Raw genomic sequence first — 22,877 nt, 5'->3', positions numbered from 1 at the left:
ATGATTTAAGAAGGGTTTTATCATGAGGATGTGCCTTGTGAGAACTCTCCAAGGAAGCGACTGCAAGCTCAGATTGTTCAAATTTTTTACGATATTCCCTTTTAAGTTTAGCCGCTGTTTGAATCGCTGTACCTCGTGTTACTGCTTTGAGGGCACACCAGAATGTGAAGACGGATGTCTCCCGAGGAGAGTTCTCAGAGAGGTGGTAATCCATAGTGGTTTGGATTGCCTGCTTGGTCTCTGGCTGAAGAAGACTGTGTTTACCTAAGCGCCAGGGGGCCGGGGTAATCTTTCTACTACTAATAGCCCAGTCGATGAATAGTGGGGAGTGATCTGACCATGACATGGGGAGAATAGAAATTTTACGGATGGACTGTAGAGTCCACTTATCTGCTAAAGCTTGGTCTATTCTGGAATAAGAGGCATGTACTGGAGAATAAAATGTGTAGTCTCTGTCCATTGGGTGTTTAACGCGCCAAAGGTCTAAAAGATCATTTTCCGCTAATAACTGACGGAAGCCCTTTGCATTCCTATGGAGCTGACTGGAGAGTGAGGTCCGCTTGCCAGAGTTATCAACCAAAGGGTCAAGTGTCAAATTAAAGTCTCCCAAGAGAAGTAGAGCACCCTTGGCCAATTGTTGCACCTTAGCACATAGTTTCCTACAAAATGCTAATTGCTTGGTGTTCGGGGCATAGCAGGAAACTATCGTCGCCTCTTTATTTTCAAGAGTACCCACTAAAATTAGAATTCTCACCTCAGAGTCGCAGTATTGTGATGTGAGGGAAAACGCGCAATGTTGAGACACTAAGATTGCCACCCCCGCCTTCATCGCTGGTCCATTGGCCAAATAGCAATGGGGAAATCTCATATTAGTAAACCGTGGAGGGGCAGATTTATTAAAATGCGTCTCTTGGACGGCTATGATTTGAGCCCTAATTTTATGAAAATAATTAAGTGCTAACCTCCTCTTATGTGGGGAATTAAGACCCTTCGCATTTATAGAAACAATGTTAACCATACTGCAAAAAAATCGAAGATTGCATAATTACCATCAACCAGCTGGCATGTAGAAAGTATGAGCAACAATTTCCGGACAGAAGGAGAGGAAAAGGGAAAGAAAGGATAAGAAAAAGGAGAATAACAGTTAAAGGATACATAACATTAAGTTAACCCCTCTTGGGGGCAAGGTTGAACGCCTAACCATGGCGACTCAAAATTAATCTGTGGGGGGTAGTGGTCAAACTGCCAACACCCGAACTAAATTCAACAAGATGCAGTTCCTCGGGCCTCTATATCTGGTCCCCTGCACTGCCAGCCTCCGGGATTAAAAAAAAGAGAATCATTATTCTAGGGTAGAATACCCAGCTATCAACGAGACGTGGGCGGCAGACTGGGCAGCAGAGGCAGACAACAAACAGTAAACCATCGGTGTCGAGGCATCACCTGAAAACAGTTTAACAATATTCAAATCGGCTTTACATAAACACCCGTAATAAGCAACCGCCAGGGAACTGGTGCAAAATAGGAAACATGACATAACAAAACGCTTAGAGAGATATAAAAACAGTGCAAGTATAGTAGAACAGACGATTCTCAAAGCTCAGCAGCCGACGAGGCCCAGTCCCGCTGAAGGCCTCATGCGGGAGAGGTGTGTGTAGATGAGCTTGCAGAGTTCCATGACGCAAGGATCTTTTTACCCTCCTCCGACGTTTGTTATAACAACAGTAGATCCTTTTCGAGAAATAAGCAACTTTGTAGGGAATCCCCATCTATATAGAATGTTCTCTTTGCGTAACACCGACGTGATGGGGTAGAGAGAGCGCCTTTTTGCTAGGGTAGCAGGGGACAGGTCTCCGAATATCTGAAGTGAACCCAAAGCCTCCGAAGCAATATCTGAGGGTCTAGCAGATTTCAGATTTGCCTCCTTCACGTGGAAATAATGTACCCTCATAAGAACGTCCCGGGGGACCCCATCGGGAGCGTTCCTGGCTTTGGGGAGCCTATGGATGCGGTCAATCAGAAAGTCCGCCGAGCGGTATGAGGGAAGGAGTTTGCTAAAGAGGTCAACTGCAAAATCGTTTAAAGCGCTATTGGCGACAGCCTCTGGGACACCTCGCAACTTTATATTGTTACGTCTCGATCTGTCCTCCAGTTCAGAAAGCTTGTCCCTGAGTGTTGTGACCTCATTTTGAAGCAGTTCATGGGAGGAGATCAGGTCATTATGCGACACCACTTCACCCATTTTCATTTCTAGGTGATCGGTGCGGCCACCAATCTCATCAATAGATCTCTGGCCTTCCTTCATAGTCGCTCTAAATTCAGCCGCAACTTCATCCTTAAATTGCGTTAGGAGATGCTTCATAGCGCCCACCGTAAGCGAGTGACTATCCTCGATAGAGCTGGTGTGTGTGGTAACAGTGGTAGGGGCAGACGCATCATGAGGCGACGAGGCCACAGGGACAACAGACCTAGAGGGGCCACTCTGTACCTCTTTTGATTTAGCGGCTTGAGGAGAAGGTTTAAAGAACGCCACTTGGGAAACAGATTTAGCGGCCTTATATTTCTTGGGAGGCATAATAAAGCTGACCGGCACAAATAGAAGAACTGGAGATAGGAGATGTCAGTAATATCAATCAGAGAAGGATCCACTGGAAGGTTGAATTGTCATATCATGTCAAAGGAGCAGTCGGGTGGAGGCAGAATTATCTCAGAGCAGTCACATCATAATAGCGTGGTCATTCCACCATGGGGACAACGCATCTGATATTCGCGGCAGGTGCTGGGAAAGCTGCGTTCCTATGTAGACTGCAGTATAATATGTATTATGTATCGAGTATACTGTGGGAGAACTGCATGCACTTACACCCAGTGGCCACAAGATGGGGCGGTTGTAGTAGAAGAAGATACTGCTGAGTGAAATTCTAAAGCTCCACAAAGAAGGGAAATGCCCAGATCCCTTAACAGAGGCCCCAGAGTGGGAGCACAGCCAAACTTGTGCCAGAGGGCCACCAGACCCAGTGCAGGCCCAGTCCAGAGTCCCCCACAGCACACAGGTACACTACCTCTTATTATCCAGCTCCTCCAGGGGATTCCAAAATGGCCACCGCGTCTCCTGGGCGCCTGTCCCTCTGCTGTCCCCCATTGCCAGATGCCTCCTCTGACTGCTGCCCACGGGAGGTGACCACTCTGGGGGGTCCTGAGGAGTCAGCCACTGGTGCCTGCAGCCCGGGGGGGTCCGCGCCGCTTCCCCGCTATGGAGCTCCAAACGCGGGTAAAGAAAGTACGCGAGGCCCCGGCTTCTGGAGGTGCGTAGGCCGCAACCTGCGGGAGCAGTGAGAACAGCTCCCCGGCTAACTCTAATGGGTTCTGGTGATGTACAGGGGGGAAGGGGAGCCCCCGGAGGCAATTAGTGAAGGTGGGTAGAGGAGCCAGGCAGAAGCACGTCTGCTCTCCTCACCAATCAGACCACGCACTCATTATTATTTATTATTATTATTATTATATAATATGTGACTGACTGCTAGTGTGATTGCTGACTTTAATATATGTTTGTCAGTTGGTCTTCTGATCCTCATGGGTAGGGGTCAGATTGATATCACTTTAGAACGATAAAGTGGTTACAGTCACAAATTGTGTAGTACACTGTGAAAGTGCTGATTATTTATCATGTCTAAGAGCGGCAAAGGTAACGAGAGTACACTTACAGTAACACCAACACTCATATCATGTCTTGCAAAAACTGTATTATCCTCTCTGATCTGGTACAGGATGGTTTATGTGTAAAATGGTTTGCTTGTCAGCATAATACAAGACAGAACCCTGATCTACGTCAAGTACAGATAAATCCCCTTTGGGCGATGTTTGCACAGACCTTGTCCAGTATAGCTGAAAGGTTAATTCCTACAGCTTCGATCCCAGGAATAGGGTTCACTATTAACCCATACATGCAGCTCTCTATCGACCGTATCCCCAACAGCTTCTCCAATAAAAAAGAAGCTTAGAAACTGAGTGTAAATAAATCATAACTGCACAGGCTACACATGAGGATTTATCAGACGATGAAAGCGCTATATACTCCACTTTGGGGAAGAAGGTATCAGCTCAGTGAATATAGCTGAATTAATGAGTAGTAAAGGCCTCTCTATCCTTAGAGGATTCAGCAGAGCCTGTGTTAAAAATAAGGTACCTATGTAAGAACGTCCCAAAAAATAGGGCCTCCTCATGGGAGACCCCAGCAGCTGATGGGATTCCAAATATCTTTTTCCAGCTGAGGACTGTTTAAAAATGGGAAGTGTCTTCTAAAGTAGATATGCATATCATTTGATAGTGTGAAAATATATATATGGCCTTTGCCGTCAACGTCAAAAGAGGGATGGTTTTCTGAAAACCATATTGTCTATGGGGCAGTAATAAGGCCAGCCATGACTTCACCTTGCAATCTACAGCCACACCACACTGGATAGGCCCAATCTCACTAGATCTTGGAAGCTAAGCAGTGTTGGGCCTGGTTAGTTCTTGGATGGGAGACCACCTTGGAATACCAGGTGCTGTAGATACACTGGGCTGAAGTACTGGAAGACAGGTTTTCAGTGCCTGCAAGGGAGCAAGAATCCCATATAGCTCATATGGACACTAATGTTCTAGAGCATCAGCATAACAATAGGTGCTCGCAGAGCAGTTTTGCTTACATACATGTAAAACTGATTCAGAATCAAAGAAGGTTCTGGAAACTTTGCCTTTGGCTGGAAGTTTCTGTTTGGTAAGGAGTTAACAGATGTTCTGGAGTCAAAAGCAGACTCCAAGAAGGTCACGTTTCCTTCCACATATAACCCCAAACCTAGGGGGTCAGGTTTTCAGCCTTGTCGGTCATAAAGGACAGTCCCAATACAATAAGTTTGGTAAGGCAAAGAAGCAAAGGCAACCAGAGAGCCAGCTTCCAAACCAGAGGGTAAGCCATCAGCATGATGGTGCGGGCCTCCTTCTGGGGGACCCGAGGATACGGGGCTGACTTCTACAGTGCAAGAAGCGGTATCTCTAGGTTATGCTTTTCCTTCAAGAAGCATTCTCCTCAAAGGTTCTTCTGTTCCAGTCCATCTCAGGTAGAGGCGAAGGACAGGGTATGGCAAGAAGCAGTTCAGAAATTGCTTTTATCAGGAATAGTCATTCCAGTAACTCATGCACAATAGGGACAGGGGTTTTTACTCCAACCGGGTATGGGTTCAGAAGGATCCTTTCACCCCATTCTCAAAATCCTAAACAGATATGTTTGGGTACCACGGTTCACATGGAGACATTGCGCTCCATAGTTTTGGCATGGAGCCAGGAGATTACCTGGTATCCCTTGTAAATGTTGATTTACTTACAGGACTAAAAGCAATACTTAAAACCACACTTAATACACTTTATTATCGAGCCGCTGCGGCCGCTATATGCAATCCTTAGCCTATATACTTATTACTCAGTTTGCGTACAATGTCCCGTACCGTGTACGCACTTTGTGTACTAACGCCATGACGGGCGTACAAAGTACACGCGGTGCATACAAACACAATGACACGCCGTGAGCACTATGCAGCTGCACGTGTGTCTGTAATACACTTACAAATCTAGCAGGGAAAGGAGACACGACACCAATTGTATTTAGGAAGTTGGGATCCGACCCGCCAACATATAATTGATAAAAGGGGGTTACAACAAAGATACAATTACAATTACAGAAAAAGAGGCTACAATACAATGGTACATACGTTTGGTTTCGCCAGCGCCACGCAGTCCCGGTGCTCAGGTCTATCGGGCAAGATGACCCTTCAGAGAGAGAGATTATCGACCGGCTAGGCAGCTTGGCTTTTTATACAGTTGATCAAAACATAATACAATAGACACTGTGTGCTCTTCTTCCATTGGTTCAGGGGTGGGATATATCCTGTGCACCGGGGATCATTGGTCAGCTCAAGAGGTGGGCGATGGCTAAGACTTGAGATGTGATTTCTGTTGTTTGCATTTGAGTTCCCGCCCCATGACCAGTTAAACATCACATTAATCTTACATAAATCTGGTATTATTAATAAATTATTGTTGCAATATGTGACAATATTCTTATACCCACCAGATTAATGCTTATGTGACTCTGAACAATATGATCCAACACATGATATGATTATCCATTTCCATCCTCAAGATATACATATATCCATATATACATATTCCTGTTATTACAATTTGTTAGGGAACATATATCTATATATATAAACAAATCTAGAAAACCACAGCACTAGCCACCCCAGAAACGGGGTGCAATATCAGCACTCACCACTCATAGGGTGGGGTGCATGCAGCCCATGGCCACCAACCCAAATATATACAAACAAAAAAACAAAAAGTTCAGCACTCGCCATAGCAAGCTCACTTATCCTCACAACATCAATAAATAAATGATGGGGGTTTAGTTAGTGAATTGGCCAATGCACGGAAGCCTGCATACCGCTCGCCAAGGTACCCCACCTTCATGCAGGTCCTACACTATCACAAAGTCTCAAAAAATAAGATTTTACTCACCGGTAAATCTATTTCTCGTAGTCCGTAGTGGATGCTGGGAACTCCGTAAGGACCATGGGGAATAGACGGGCTCCGCAGGAGACTGGGCACTCTAAAAGAAAGATTAGGTACTATCTGGTGTGCACTGGCTCCTCCCACTATGACCCTCCTCCAGACCTCAGTTAGGATACTGTGCCCGGAAGAGCTGACACAATAAGGAAGGATTTTGAATCCCGGGTAAGACTCATACCAGCCACGCCAATCACACCGTATAACTCGTGATACTACACCCAGTTAACAGTATGAAATATAACTGAGCCTCTCAACAGATGGCTCAACAATAACCCTTAGTTAGGCAATAACTACATACAAGTATTGCAGACAATCCGCACTTGGGATGGGCGCCCAGCATCCACTACGGACTACGAGAAATAGATTTACTGGTGAGTAAAATCTTATTTTCTCTGACGTCCTAGTGGATGCTGGAAACTCCGTAAGGACCATGGGGATTATACCAAAGCTCCCAAACGGGCGGGAGAGTGCGGATGACTCTGCAGCACCGAATGAGAGAACTCAAGGTCATCCTCAGCCAGGGTATCAATTTTGTAGAATTTAGCAAACGTGTTTGCCCCGGACCAAGTTGCAGCTCGGCAAAATTGTAAAGCCGAGACCCCTCGGGCAGCCGCCCAAGATGAGCCCACTTTCCTCGTGGAATGGGCTTTTACTGATTTAGGATGCGGCAATCCAGCCGCAGAATGCTCCAGCTGAATTGTGCTACAAATTCAGCGAGCAATAGTCTGCTTAGAAGCAGGAGCACCTATTTTGTTGGGTGCCTACAGGATAAAAGGCGAGTCAGTTTTCCTGACTCCAGCCGTCCTGGAAATATAAATTTTTAAGGCCCTGACTACGTCCAGTAACTTGGAATCTTCCAAGTCCCTAGTAGCCGCAGGCACTACAATAGGTTGGTTCAAGTGAAAAGCTGATACCACCTTAGGGAGAAACTGAGGACGAGTCCTCAATTCTGCCCTATCCATATGGAAAATCAGATAAGGGCTTTTACATGACAAAGCCGCCAATTCTGACACACGCCTGGCCGAAGCCAAGGCCAATAACATGACCACTTTCCACGTGAGATTTCAAATCCACAGTTTTAAGTGGCTCAAACCAATGTGATTTTAAGAAACTCAACACCACGTTGAGATCCCGAGGTGCCACATGAGGCACAAAAGGGGGCTAAATATGTAGCACTCCCATTACAAATGTCTGAACTCCAGGCAGTGAAGCCAGTTCTTTCTGGAAGAAAATCGACAGAGCCGAAATCTGGACCTTAATGGAACCCAATTTTAGGCCCATAGTCACCCCTGACTGTAGGAAGTGCAGAAAACGGCCCAGCTGAAATTCCTCTGTTGGGGCCTTCCTGGCCTCACACCACGCAACATATTTTCGCCAAATACGGTGATAATGGTTTGCGGTTACTTCTTTCCTGGCTTTTATCAGCGTAGGAATGACTTCTTCCGGAATGCCCTTTTCCTTTAGGATCCGGAATTCAACCGCCATGCCGTCAAACGCAGCCACGGTAAGTCTTGGAACAGACAGGGCCCCTGCTGTAGCAGATCCTGTCTGAGCGGTAGAGGCCATGGGTCCTCTGATATCATTTTCTTGAAGTTCCGGGTACCAAGCTCTTCTTGGCCCATCCGGAACCACGAGTATCGTTATTACTTCTCGTTTTCTTATTATTCTCAGTACCTTTGGTATGAGAGGCAGAGGAGGGAATACATAAACCGACTGGTACACCCACGGTGTCACTAGAGCGTCCACAGCTATTGCCTGAGGGTCCCTTGACCTGGCGCAATATCTAGTTTTTTGTTTAGGCGGGACGCCATCATGTCCACCTGTGGCCTTTCCCAACGGTTTACCAACAGTTGGAAGACTTCGGGATGAAGTCCCCACTCTCCCGGGTGTAGGTCGTGTCTGCTGAGGAAGTCTGCTTCCCAGTTGTCCACTCCCGGAATGAACACTGCTGACAGTGCTAAGACGTGATTTTCCGCCCATCGGAGAATCCTTGTGGCTTCTGCCATCGCCATCCTGCTTCTTGTGCCGCCCTGTCGGTTTACATGGGCGACTGCCGTGATGTTGTCTGATTGGATCAGTACCGGCTGGTTTTGAAGCAGAGGCCTTGCCAGACTTAGGGCATTGTAAATGGCCCTCAGTTCCAGAATATTTATGTGTAGGGACGACTCCTGACTTGACCAAAGTCCTTGGAAATTTCCCCCTGTGTGAATGCCCCCCAGCCTCGAAGGCTGGCATCCGTGGTTACCAGTACCCAGTCCTGTATGCCGAGTCTGCGGCCCTCTTGAAGATGAGCACTCTGCAGCCACCACAGTAGAGATACCCTGGTCCTTGGAGACAGGGTTATCAGCCGATGCATCTGAAGATGCGATCCCGACCACTTGTCCAAGAGGTCCCACTGAAAGGTTCTTGCATGGAACCTGCCGAATGGAATTTTGCTTCGTAAGAAGCTACCATTTTTCCCAGGACTCGTGTGCAGTGATGCACCGATACCTGTTTTGGTTTCAGGAGGTCTCTGACTAAAGATGACAGCTCCTTGGCTTTCTCCTGCGGGAGAAACACTTTTTTCTGTTGTGTGTCCAGAACCATCCCCAGGAAGAGTAGGCGTGTGGTAGGAACCAGCTGTGACTTTGGAATGTTTAGAATCCAACCGTGCTGTTGTAGCACTTTCCGAGATAGTGCTACTCCGACCAACAACTGCTCCTTGGACCTCGCCTTTATAAGGAGATCGTCCAAGTACGGGATAATTAAAACTCCCTTTTTTCAAAGGAGTATCATCATTTCTGCCAGACCCTCGGTGCCGTGGACAGTCCAAACGGCAGTGTTTGGAATTGGTAATGGCAATCCTGTACCACAAATCTGAGGTACTCCTGGTGAGGATGGTAAATGGGGACAAGTAGGTAAGCATCCTTGATGTCCAGGGATACCATGTAATCCCCCTCCTCCAGGCTTGCAATAAGCGCCCTGAGCGATTCCATCTTGAACTTGAATTTTTTTATGTATGTGTTCAAGGATTTCAAATTTAAAATGGGTCTCACCGAACCGTCCGGTTTCGGTACCACAAACAGTGTGGAATAGTAACCCCGTCCTTGTTGAAGTAGGGGCACCTTGACTATCACCTGCTGGGAATACAGCTTGTGAATTGCCTCTAGCACAGCCTCCCTGCCTGAGGGAGTTGTCGGCAAGGCAGATTTGAGGAAACGGCGGGGGGGAGACGCCTCGAATTCCAGCTTGTACCCCTGAGATACTACTTGAAGGATCCAGGGATCCACCTGTGAGCGAGCCCACTGATCGCTGAAATTTTTGAGGCGGCCCCCCACCGTACCTGGCTACGCCTGTGGAGCCCCCGCGTCATGCGGTGGACTCAGAGGAAGCGGGGGGAAAATTTTGATTCTGGGAACTGGCTGACTGGTGCAGCCTTTTCCCTCTTCCCTCGTCTCTGTGCAGAAAGGAAGCGCCTTTGACCCGCTTGCTTTTCTGAAGCCGAAAGGACTGTATCTGATAATACAGTGCTTTCTTAGGCTGTGAGGAAACCTGAGGTAAAAAATTTTCTTCCCAGCTGTTGCTGTGGATACGAGGTCCCAGAGACCATCCCCAAACAATTCCTCACCCTTATAAGGCTCTATGTGCCTTTTAAAGTCAGCATCACCTGTCCAGTGTCGGGTCTCTAATACCCTCCTGACAGAATGGACATTGCATTAATTCTGGATGCCAGCCGGCAAAATATCCCTCTGTGCATCCCTCATATATAAGACGACGTCTTATGTTCGCAAAATAGTATCCCTGTTTGACAGGGTTACAGACCACGCTGCAGCAGCACTATCTGCAGGTCTCAGTCTAGTACCTGAGTGTGTAAATACAGACTTCAGGATAGCCTCCTGCTTTTTATCAGCAGGTACCTTCAAAGTGGCCGTATCCTAAGACGGCAGTGCCACCTTTTTTGACAAACGTGTGAGCGCCTTATCCACCCTAGGGGATATCTCCCAGCGTAACTTATCCTATGGCGGGAAAGGGTACGCCATCAGTAACTTTTTAGAAATTACCAGTTTCTTATCGGGGGAACCCACGCTTTTTCACACTTCATTCACTCATTTGATGGGAGAACAAAACACTGCCTGCTTTTTCTCCCCAAACATAAAACCCTTTTTTAGTGGTACTTGGGTTAATGTCAGAAATGTGTAACACATTTTTTATTGCCGGGATCATGTAACGGATGTTCCTACTGGATTGTGTATATGTCTCAACCTCGTCGACACTGGAGTCAGACTCCGTGTCGACATCTGTGTCTGCCATCTGAGGGAGCGGGCGTTTTTGAGCCCCTGATGGCCTTTGAGACGCCTGGGCAGGCGCGGGCTGAGAAGCTGGCTGTCCCATAGCTGTTACGTCATCCAGCCTTTTATGTAAGGAGTTGACACTGTCGGTTTATACCTTCCACCTATCCATCCACTCTGGTGTCGGCCCCACAGGGGGCGACATCACATTTATCGGCATCTGTTCTGCCATCACATAAGCCGCCTCATCAAACGTGTCGACACAGCCGTACCGACACACCGCACACACACACAGGGAATGCTCTGACTGAGGACAGGACCCCACACAGCCCTTTGGGGAGACAGAGAGAGAGTATGCCAGCACACACCAGAGCGCTATATAATTTTGGGATTAACACTATATTGAGTGAATTTTTCCCAATAGCTGCTTGTATATACAATATTGCGCCTAAATTTTGTGCCCTCCCTCTCTTTTTAACCCTTTGAGCCTGAAAACTACAGGGGAGAGCCTGGGGAGCTGTCTTCCAGCTGCACTGTGAAGAGAAAATGGCGCCAGTGTGCTGAGGGAGAAGCCCCGCCCCTTTTTCAACTGACTTTCTCCCGCTTTTTCTGGAATACTGGCAGGGGTAATTTTACATCTATATAGCCTCTAGGACTATATATGATGTAGATTTGCCAGCCAAGGTGTCATATATTGCCCTCAGGGCACCCCCCACAGCGCCCTGCACCCTCAGTGACCGGAGTGTGAAGTGTGCATGAGGAGCAATGGCGCACAGCTGCAGTGCTGTGCGCTACCTTGGTGAAGACCGAAGTCTTCTGCCGCCGATTTTCCGGACCTCTTATTGCTTCTGGCTCTGTAAGGGGGATGGCGGCGCGGCTCCGGGAACGAACACCAAGGCCAGTTCCATGCGGTCGATCCCTCTGGAGCTAATGGTGTCCAGTAGCCTAAGAAGCCCAAGCTAGCTGCAAGCAGGTAGGTTCGCTTCTTCTCCCCTTAGTCCCTCGATGCAGTGAGCCTGTTGCCAGCAGGTCTCACTGTAAAATAAAAAACCTAAAATAAACTTTCTTTCTAGGAGCTCAGGAGAGCCCCTAGTGTGCATCCAGCTCGGCCGGGCACAGAAATCTAACTGAGGTCTGGAGGAGGGTCATAGTGGGAGGAGCCAGTGCACACCAGATAGTACCTAATCTTTCTTTTAGAGTGCCCAGTCTCCTGCGGAGCCCGTCTATTCCCCATGGTCCTTACGGAGTTCCCAGCATCCACTAGGACGTCAGAGAAATTAAAACATGGCAACTGTATCACACATAATACACTGCACACATGCCCACTAGGTTTATTGTGTATCTGCTATGCATCTTATGGCTTTTAAAGATACACTAGTCACCTGACACTGGCTTATAAATTACTAACAAGCAGCTGACACAGGTTTAGAACAAGTGAGATTACACAGGGGTGCATGAAAAGGCCTGTGACCACGGTTTATAAGAGTTAACCAAAGATTAACCCCGTAATATACAAACAAATCTAGAAAACCACAGCACTCGTCACCCCAGAAGCGGCGTGCAATATCAGCACTCACCACTCATAGGTTGGGGTGCATGCAGCCCATGGCCACCAACCCAAATATATACAAACAAAAAGTTCAGCACTCACCATAGCAAGCTCACTTATCCTCACAACATCAATAAATAAATGATGGGGGTTTAGTAAGTGAATTGGCCAATGCACGGAAGCCTGCATACCGCTCGCCAAGGTACCCCACCTTCATGCAGGTCTTACACTATCACAAAGTCTCAAAAATTAAAACCTGGCAACTGTATCACACACATTTCCAAGAGTTCAGACCATGAGTTATTACCTTAGCTATCTAAATGTCTGGTTTGTAATTTGTCAACTATTGCAAATTGAGTTTCTCTTCAAACTAGGTTCCTGGATATTGTCTTTTTGTTTGTCCTGTCTTCAGATAAGACAATGACAATCCAGTATTTATTGTCTTCGACAGATACTGGACAACTCTAGAGCAATGGGAGTAACCAAAGGTATTTGCCTTCTTCATAGGATTTCAAAGCTTTGCGTAAACAAGGCCATCTGGTACATTGCATTAGAGTTTCTGGGAGGATAATTTATGTGTGAACCATCTTCATGCTATTAGAAGGATGAGCAGACAGTGGGTGATTTATGCATTATATGGATTAAATATATAATATGTCTTTGTGGCTTTTCCATGCGAGTACAAATGTCTCCGTAATTACTCATACCACCCGCTAACACGCACGACCGCATGAGCGATCATACGCAATTTGTGAATATGTGCACGCACGGCGGAATAAGTACGCGCATGGAGGCTATCTGTGTGATGTTTGTATGTGATGTGTGTACTGTAATATTTTCCGACTTCGACAGTCCACCCTTTGGCAGTCATCAATAACTGCCACTAACTAATCAATAAACATAAAAAAAATATTACCTATACAATATATACAAAAGCTTTGATGATCGGGGAGAGTTGTAGGTGGGAAATGTATAGCCTAGTGGGATAGTAAAAAACACATATGTATGAACCAATGTCTGAGGGGCATGTATCATCGTGCCGTATATGTTCTAAATAAGCTTCGAGGTATTGCGAAGTATACATTAAATCCTTCTTATCCTGTATTAAGGGTCTGTAAATGGGCAAACAAACACTACCGAGCTCTTTTCGGCTTCTTATTCCAACAAATGGGGTGCACATTTAGTTGATGATACATGGAGGGGGAACATATGTGAGTGCTAGTATATGTGGCTATCACCTGTCGACTATGTGTGCCATTATCTGGAGGTTACAGAGATGAAGATAAGACACATATATAAAAATACATTCACATAAACATTTTGGGTAGGGTTGACGTCTTTTCCAGTTGGATGTATCTGGGCAGAGAGGGAGACAGAGAAAAACGGGTGAAAGAAACAGGCCATGAAATTAATTTTTACAATCCTTATCTTATCATTGTTTCTATTGAGGGTCATAAATTAAATCTGCTGCTGTAACAGCGCTCTTGCTCCTTAGACTCATCAAATTTGTTCTGTGCTTGCGCCTCGTTAGAATTCGAACACACCTAAATATCAGGCCAATAATTATGATGACTCCCAGGATACAAAGGAGAAACTTCCCCGCACTCATTATGACATTTTGAGCCCACTCTCCTAACTCTTAGAACCATTTGTGTGGGTTAAACCATGAGACCCAGCCGGTCAGTTCATTACCCACAGTCACTAAGGTAAGGTTGTGCTTCCTCCTGAACTCCCACTTCAACTGTAAGATCTCGTCCATCTTCTGATCAATGATCTCCGTGGGGTCGTCAGTGCTATTCGTGATATACGTACAACACTTCACGCCATATTGAGTTGCCAGGGTAACACAGTACCCACCTGTCACGGCTGTAACATAATTAAGGACCATCCTGTGCTGGATCAGTTCCTTCTTGTAGACTTGTAACTCCCTTCCCGTTTACCTGAAGAAGGTGTCATCATACATCTCTGTGATATTGTCTATCAAGTTTGCTAGCGCATGGATGTACCTATAATTTATAGTTCCTCTGGCAGTACGGGTGATATCTAATGCGAGAAGGAACTGAATCCCGGTGGATTCATGGATCAAATCAGAGGCTGCGTGCTCTGCCCTATCTATGAGGTGTCTCTTGATGATGTGTTCATAGTGAATATGAGTATAAGGAGTCTGAGCGCTGCGGTGAACGTCTTTCATTTTGTCGTGGGTTATGGTCATGACCTCTGGTAGTACTCTCCCAATATAACACAATCCCTCAGAGCTCGGAGTAAGCCACTTGTACGCTTTCCTCCCACATATGAAATAGGCATCATCTGGGAGAACATAGGGGACAAAATGTAACATCACCATATTGCAAACTTTCCAGGTAAAGGAACCAATCCCTAGTTCTCTCATTTGTTCAGTACAAGTATCGGGCTGGATGATATGGGCACAATACCATGACGATACTTTCCCAACCCACATGGTCTTGCTTCCACGTGTATACCTATACCGAAAATACCTCCCACTGTTGGCTATCTGGCGTACAAGTTCAGAGTCAATAGGAATCCTATCAGCTCTGTGTGAAAAAGTCATTGTCTGGTTATTCCAAGTCACTTCCCAATTTCTTAGTTTTCGGTAATTGTAAATAATAAAACACAACAGGTACCTATCTACGTTGTACTGGTGGAGCTTCAAGCTAGGGGGCCTAGAGATATTGAATTTCTTGTCCACCGGTCTCCCACCCCGTAATTTGAGTACCTCATGGTACTAATCCTGACTTACTCTGTCCTTGAGGTACTTGTGAGCACACCCAACATTCTGTCTGGTTTAAGACCTTACCCACTAATGAGTGGTAATCACTCAATGGATGTCGGTCCATGTCGATATTAATGTTGGACTCACATCTCTGGATGCACCCATCTTCGACTATCTTCTCACAATTCCTACAAATACAATATTCATCTGGCAATAACCCTTCACATTGCCTCCGAGCTCCATGACTACCAGAGCGCTTACTGATACCAGCCTTTACTCGAGTGATGTGCTGCTCCCGAGATTGAGATCCTACAAATTTGTACTCGTCATCAGAACCCATTCCAGATCCTTGCTCGACCTCTCTGGGACCCTCACCAAAACAAATTGTCCTGATCAAAAACAGAATTACTAGTAGAACCCGAAACGCAGTCTCTTGTGATAGATCCATTTCGTTTGGGGAAAGAAGGAAAATAAGAAGGAGAAAGGAAAGGAAAATGCAGGGGGGGGGGTGAAAAAAGAAAATGGTGCGACAACCGTTCTTGATCTTGTTGATCTCTGTGCTCAGGTGCCGTTCAACAGTCCTGCCTCTCAACTTTCCCGGAACAAACACTCTAGTGATACGAGATTCTCTTCACCTTGCTCTTTGAACACACAGTTCTCTCCGGGTCAGCTACCTTCTTGCAGTGGGACGAGTGGACCCAAGTCTCTCTTTCGGTGACCTTTAGTGCTGTCATGCTGGTTAACAAGACTTGGTATGGTCGTTCCCACCTGTCTATGAGGCAACCTGAGCATAGAAAATTTAATCTCCAGGCTCAATGTCATGACAATTACTGTTCGGTAGGTCAGGAATCACCAGCTTTAGATTTCTTTGTTGATTTCTCAGCTGCTGGCTCATCCTAACCAAATATTTCACAGTTATTTCATTATTGCATTTCAAATCATCCTGGGGGTCTATCATTACATGAGGTTGTCGACCAAAAAGAATTTCAAAGGGTGATAGGTTAAGGGGAGACCTGGGAGTGGTTCTGATGCTATACAACACTAGTGGCAAAGCTTCTGGCCACAGCAATCCAGTTTCAGCCATCACTTTGCTCAGCTTGTTCTTAATAGTGCTGTTCACTCTCTCTACCTTCGCACTTGCCTGTGGTCGGTACAGAGTATGTAGCTTGCTATTAATTCCCATCAGTTTGCACATGACCTGAAAGACTTCACCTGTAAAATGGGTACCCCCTGTCACTTTTAATCACTCTAGGGATACCATATCTACACACAAATTCCTGCACAATTTTCTTTGCAGTGAACGTAGCAGTATTTGTGGCAGCAGGGAACGCTTCGACCCAGTTGGAAAACACATCGATACATACTAACACATGTTTCAAATTCCTACAGGGTGGTAACTGTATGAAGTCGATTTGTATTACCTGAAAAGGTCCGTCTGTAGGAGGGATATGGGATGGCTCTGTTGGTATTGTCTTACCAATATTCTTCCTCAAGCAAGTAAAACATGTCATTGCTCTCTTGCCTGCATGAGAAGAGAATCCTGGCGCACACCAGTAGGCTCTTACCAGCTTGCACATACCCTCTTTGCCCAGATGAGTCAGACCGTGTTCTGCCTCAGCTAGACTTGGAAGATATGCTCTGGGTGCTACTGGCTTATCGTGTCCACCTGTCCAAAGTTCTGAGGACTCCTGACCATACCCTTTCGACTTCCAGACCGCCTTTTCCTGTAGGGAACACAAATTTTGCATTTCGATTTACTGTTGTGTGTTATCAGTTGTGTGATGTAAACCGTCTCTGGATGAGAGAAGAGAAGGGAAACGAGTGTAAAAAAAAAAAAAAAGGCAGGTTTGGCATTCACCAACAGGCTGTCACACCATCATGCATATCGGTGTCTGTACACAGTCTCCTTTCACCAGTATTCTCATTCTCCACCCTTTGTGCATGACCAGGCACACTGCAGTAATACTTGTGTCCTTGTTCTGGTGAGATATACTGGATTTGGGCAGAACTCTGAAGGACCGAGTAGGCATGTGGCGTTTGAACTGTAATCGGGTCCATGTATTGTACCCTCCTGTCGGGGAAACTTTGAAGAAAAATCACAGAGGTTAGTAACAGATAAGTTTGTCGAGGCAAAGAGGATTTTATAAAATTTGACAACTGGATTGGGCACTATAGGGAATGACTTTTCTATTAGGTCTACACCCCTAAAAAAAATTATATGTGTGTCGTACCTCTACTGGGACTATCCCAGCCATCAATCCAGTGTCCTGTCCATCCTAAGTTCATAGGGAATCCGGTATCTGTGAGATAACGAGTTTTATGGTAAGAACTTACCCTTGTTAAAACTCTCTTTCTGCGAGGTACACTGGGCTCCACAAGTCTGGACAATGGGGTGTAGAGTAGGATCTTGATCCGAGGCACCAACAGGCTCAAAGCTTTGACTGTTCCCAGAATGCACAGCGCCGCCTCCTATATCACCCCACCTCCCAGCACAGGAGCTCAGTTTAGTTAACCAGCCCAATGCAATGCAGTAGCAGGAAAAGAGATGACAACGGTTAGTAGCCACATACACCACACTCTCACGACAAGAGAAGTGTCAGCGGCTAATGCCATATCAACCCAAATAAGCTAAGTGCGTCAGGGTGGGCGCCTTATGGAGCCCAGTGTACCTCGCAGAAAGAGTTTTAACAAGGGCAAGTTCTTACCATAAAACTCGTTTTCTGCTGCGGGGTACACTGTGCTCCACAAGTCTGGACAATGGGGATGTCCTAAAGCAGTTCCTTATGGGAGGGGACGCACTGTAGCGGGCACAAGAACCCGGCGTCCAAAGGAAGCATCCTGGGAAGCGGCAGTATCGAAGGCATAGAACCTTATGAACATGTTCCCGGAGGACCACGTAGCCGCCTTGCACAATTGATCAAGGGTCGCACCACGTTGGGCTGCCCAAGAAGGTCCAACAGACCAAGTAGAATGGGCCGTAATGTGAACAGGAGCTGACAGACCAGCCTTCACATAAGCATGCGCAATCACCATTCTAATCCACCTGGCCAGGGTCTGCTTGTGAGCAGGTCAGCCACGTTTGTGAAATCCAAACAAAACAAAGAGAGAATCAGACTTTCGAATAGAAGCAGTTCTCTTCACATAGATACGGAGAGCCCGTACCACATCCAAAGACCGCTCTTTGGGAGACAAATCAGGAGAGACGAAAGCTGGAACTACAATCTCCTGATTAAGGTGGAACGAAGAAACCACCTTAGGTAAATACCCGGGACAAGTCCTAAGAACCGCCCGGTCACGGTGAAAAATCAGATATGGGGAACTACAAGACAAGGCACCCAAATCCGACTCCCTTCTAGCAGAGGCAATAGCCAGCAAGAACACCACCTTAAGGGAAAGCTACTTAAGGTCAGCTGAACCAAGAGGTTCAAATGGAGGCTCCTGCAACGCCTCCAAAACCACCGACAAGTCCCAAGGAGCCACAGGCGGGACATAGGGAGGTTGGATACGCAACACACCCTGAGTGAAGGTATGAACATCAGGTAAAGTCGTAATTTTTCTCTGAAACCACACCGACAAGGCAGAATTATGAACATTGAGGGAGGCCAGACGCAGGCCTAAATCTAGGCCCTGCTGTAGAAAAGCCAAATGTTTGGCTGTACTAAACTTGAAAGCGTCATAATGGTTAGATGCGCACCAAACAAAGTAGGAATGGCAGACCTGATGATAAATCCGAGCAGAGGCCGGTTTCCGGGCCCGCAACATAGCTTTACTGACCTCTTCAGAAAAACCCTTAGCTCTTTAGACGGAAGTTTCAAGAGCCACGCCGTCAAAGACAGCCGGGCTAGGTCCTGGTAGACACAGGGGCCCTGAACGAGGAGGTCTGGGCGTTGTGGAAGTAGAAGTGGACGCTCTGACGATAGGCCTTGCAGGTCTGAGAACCAGTGCCGTCTGGGCCACACCGGAGCTATGAGAAGCAGATTTCCTTTTTCTTGCTTGAACTTCCGAATTACCCTGGGCAGGAGTGACACGGGAGAGAACACGTACGGCAGCCGAAACCTCCACGGCACTGCCAGCGCATCCACGAATGCTGCTTGAGGATCCATTGTCCTTGCTCCGAAGACTGGAACCTTGTGATTGTGTCGAGACGCCATCAGATCCACATCTGGAAGACCCCACCATTCCATGAGGAGTTGAAACACTTCTGGATGGAGGCCCCACTCGCCGGCATGCACGTCCTGACGACTGAGAAAGTCCGCTTCCCAATTCAGGACTCCCGGAATGAATATTGCTGATATTGCCGGTAGATGGCGTTCTGCCCAACGTAGAATCCGTGAGGCTTCCTTCATTGCCAAATGGCTTTGAGTGCCGCCTTGATGATTTATGTAAGCCACTGTGGTGGTGTTGTCCGACTGTACTTGAACAGGACAGTTCTGAATCAAATGCTGGGCTAGGTTCAACGCATTGAAGACCGCCCGCAATTCCAGAATGTTGATCGAGAGGAGAGATTCCTCCTTGGTCCACCGACCCTGCAAGGAGTGCTGCTCCAGCACCGCGCCCCAACCTCTTAGACTGGCATCTGTCGTCAACAGGACTCAGTTGGATATCCAGAAGGGACGGCCTCTGCACAATTGTCAGTCCTGGAGCCACCAGAGCAGCGACAGACGGACCTCCGGAGTCAAAGAGATCATTTGAGGCCTGATCCGGTGAGGCAGACCGTCCCACTTGGCTAGAATCAGCTTCTGGAGGGGGCGAGAATGGAATTGAGCACCATGTCGAATGCTGATACCATGAGGCCCAGCACCTGCATTGCCGAATGTATCGACACTTGCGGACGAGAAAGGAAGCAACGAATCCTGTCCTGAAGTTTCAGGACTTTCTCCTGAGACAAGAACATCCTCTGGTTGTGTGTGTGTCCAACAGCGCTCCCAGATGCACCATGCTCTGAGCAGAGACCAGGGAGGATTTCTTCCAGTTGATGAGCCACCCGTGGGCTTGTAGAAACTGGACCGTCATATCCAGATGACGCAGGAGAGGATCTGGGGAATTTGCCAGGATTAACAAGTCGTCCAGATACGGCAGTATCCTGACCCCTTGACGGCGGAGTACCACCGTCATCACCGCCATAACTTTGGTGAAGACTCGCGGAGCCGTTGTTAAACCAAAAGGTAACGCACGAAACTGGTAATGGAGGTTGCCAATAGCGAACCTCAGGTATTGTTGATGTGACACTGCTATAAGAATATGCAGGTAAGCATCCTGTATGTCCAGGGAGTCCATGTAGTCCCCAGGTTCCAAGGCCAGAACTATAGAGCGAAGGGTTTCCATACGGAACTTGGAAACCTTCACAAACCTGTTTGGTGCCTTGAGGTTGAGAATGGGCCGGGAGGACCCATTCGGTTTCGGGACTAGAAACAGCGGAGAATAGTACCCCCGGCCCCTCTGAGCAAGAGGCACCTGTACTACGACTCCTGTATCCAGGAGGGTCTGTACCACCGAATGCAGAGTGTTTGCCTTTGTCTGGTCCAACGGGACGTCTGTCTGGCAAAATCGATGAGGGGGTCGGTTTTTGAAGGCTATGGCGTAACCTCGAGTGACGACTTCCCGTAACCAGGCATCTGAAGTGGTCTTCAACCATTCCTGGGTATACCCTAGAAGCCGGCCCCCCACCCTGGGATCCCCCAGGGGGAGGCCCGCCCCGTCATGCGGCAGGCTTATCGGTCTTGGCTGCTGGCTGACTGGCAGCCCAGGCTCTTTTGGGCTTCCGCTTACCAGGTTTGGAAGTGCGGGCCTGCTTATGGTACGCCTGACCTTTTGCTTTACCTGAAGGACGAAAGAGGCGAAAGGACGTGCCTTTGGCCTTCGACACAGAAGGAGCTGTATTGGGCAGACAGGCAGTTTTGGCAGTAGCCAAGTCAGCCACTATCTTATTTAAGTCCTCCCCAAACAGAATATCCCCCTTTGAAAGGGAGTACCTCCAGGGTTTTTCTAGAGTCCAGATCATCCGACCAGGATCTCAGCCACAATATCCTGCGAGCCAGGACTGACGTAGTAGAGGCCTTGGATGCTAGGATACCGGCATCAGAAGCCGCCTCTTTAATATAGCGAGAACCTGTGACAATATATGACAAGCATTGTCTAGCATGGTCAGAGGAGATTTCAGCTTCTAACTCCAAGGCCCATGCTTCAATAGCCTCTGCTGCCCATGTAGCTGCAATAGTGGGCCTTTGTGCAGCACCAGTGAGGGTGTAAATCGCTTTTAGACAACCCTCGACACGTTTATCCGTAGGCTCTTTTAGAGACGTGACGGTAGTGACCGGTAGAGCTGAGGAAACCACCATCCTAGCCACATGTGACTCTACTGGAGGAGGCGTTTCCCAATTCTTAGACAGCTCTTGCGCGAGGGGATAGCGAGCCAGCATCTTCTTTTGAGGCACAAACTTCGTACCCGGGCTTTGCCAGGGTTCCTGACGTATATCCACTAGGTGGTCAGAGTGAGGAAAAACTTGTTTAATCACCTTCTGATGCTTGAACCTATATGGTTTCTTAGAAGGAACGGATGGCTCGGGATCATCCGTAATCTGCAGAATTAATGGCCCCCAAAAGATCAGGAACATCCACATGTGAACTACCCTCCCCATCAGCCGTATCTGAGTCAGAACCTGTGGGGTCAGTGTATGTGCTGTCTTCATCAGACGAGGTGTCAGTGACAGCAGTGGATTGTGAGGAGACGAGCGCTCGCTTAGAGGACCTCTTGGACTTAAGCGAGCGATGGTCAGACTTTTTAGTAGTCAGGGACTGGTTCAACTTCTTTAATTGAGCAGATAAATCGTCCGCCCACGGCGGGTTAGCTGCAGGGACCACATACGGTTGTACTGGCATTGGGGGTCCCATAGGGGGTGTTAGTTTATGAACTAGCGTATGCAGAAGTATGGAAAAAGCGGCCCACGGAGGGTCAGTATGTGCCCCCGTTGCCACAGTCCCACTGGGGGGCAAGGAGCCCCCAGAACCAGAGCCCACAGCTGCTATATTCTCCCCATATGTGCCTGTGGCTTCAGCAACACCAGCAGTGTGTTCCGCCCCAGAACCTTTACCCTCAGAAGCAGACATGATATAACTTGCAGTATGAGGTAACACAGTACAATTATTAGCAGCACTATATCCCTAAACCCAAACCCCTGCGCAGTGTAGTCAGCACTAGCAGTGATAAAGGAGAGATATGGTGACTAAATCACAGAGAAAAATACGTAATACAGTATATCTTTGTGAAAATTCTATATTAAATAACACCTGACGCACCAAGCCCCCTCAGGTTATAGAATATAGGGATAGCAAGTTGAGTGAAAGACACGAGATGGACACCACTCAGCTATCAAATGCACATACAGAAAGTCACTGTTTGTACAATGCAGAGGTTATTACAGACAATAATACTGCACTGGACTAGCTTACACAGCTATATAGTCAATAGATATAACACTACACAGTAAGAAACTGGATGTATATCACAGGGTAATTGTACTATAAACCCCTGACTAAATGCACTCTTTCTTACTAACACTGACTAAAAAGGCAGGTAGAATACTTAAGTGTCATGTAAAGGCAGAGCGCTGACAACCAGGCGGCTTTACATAGGAGGATTTGCCCAAGCAGTCCCAGTAACAGGGAGCTGAGGAGTAATCGCGCCGCAGACACAGACAGGGAGCGAGGAAAAATAAGATTTTAC

The 22,877-nt window shown here is 47.3% G+C and overlaps 1 protein-coding gene and 1 pseudogene across 1 annotated transcript in view; both read left to right on the top strand.

The window, feature by feature from the left end:
• The window catches only part of C1H19orf44 (chromosome 1 C19orf44 homolog), a 209,018-nt gene that overhangs the window by 31,570 nt on the left and 154,571 nt on the right, over window positions 1–22,877 (top strand). The window lies entirely within an intron of this gene.
• LOC134950477 (5S ribosomal RNA) lies at window positions 4,438–4,556 on the top strand (annotated as a pseudogene).

This window comes from Pseudophryne corroboree, chromosome 1, assembly GCF_028390025.1.
Source record: "Pseudophryne corroboree isolate aPseCor3 chromosome 1, aPseCor3.hap2, whole genome shotgun sequence".
NCBI lineage: Eukaryota > Metazoa > Chordata > Amphibia > Anura > Myobatrachidae > Pseudophryne > Pseudophryne corroboree.
The sequence above is the reverse complement of the archived record's forward strand: the minus strand, read 5'-3'. Positions and strand labels throughout refer to the sequence as shown.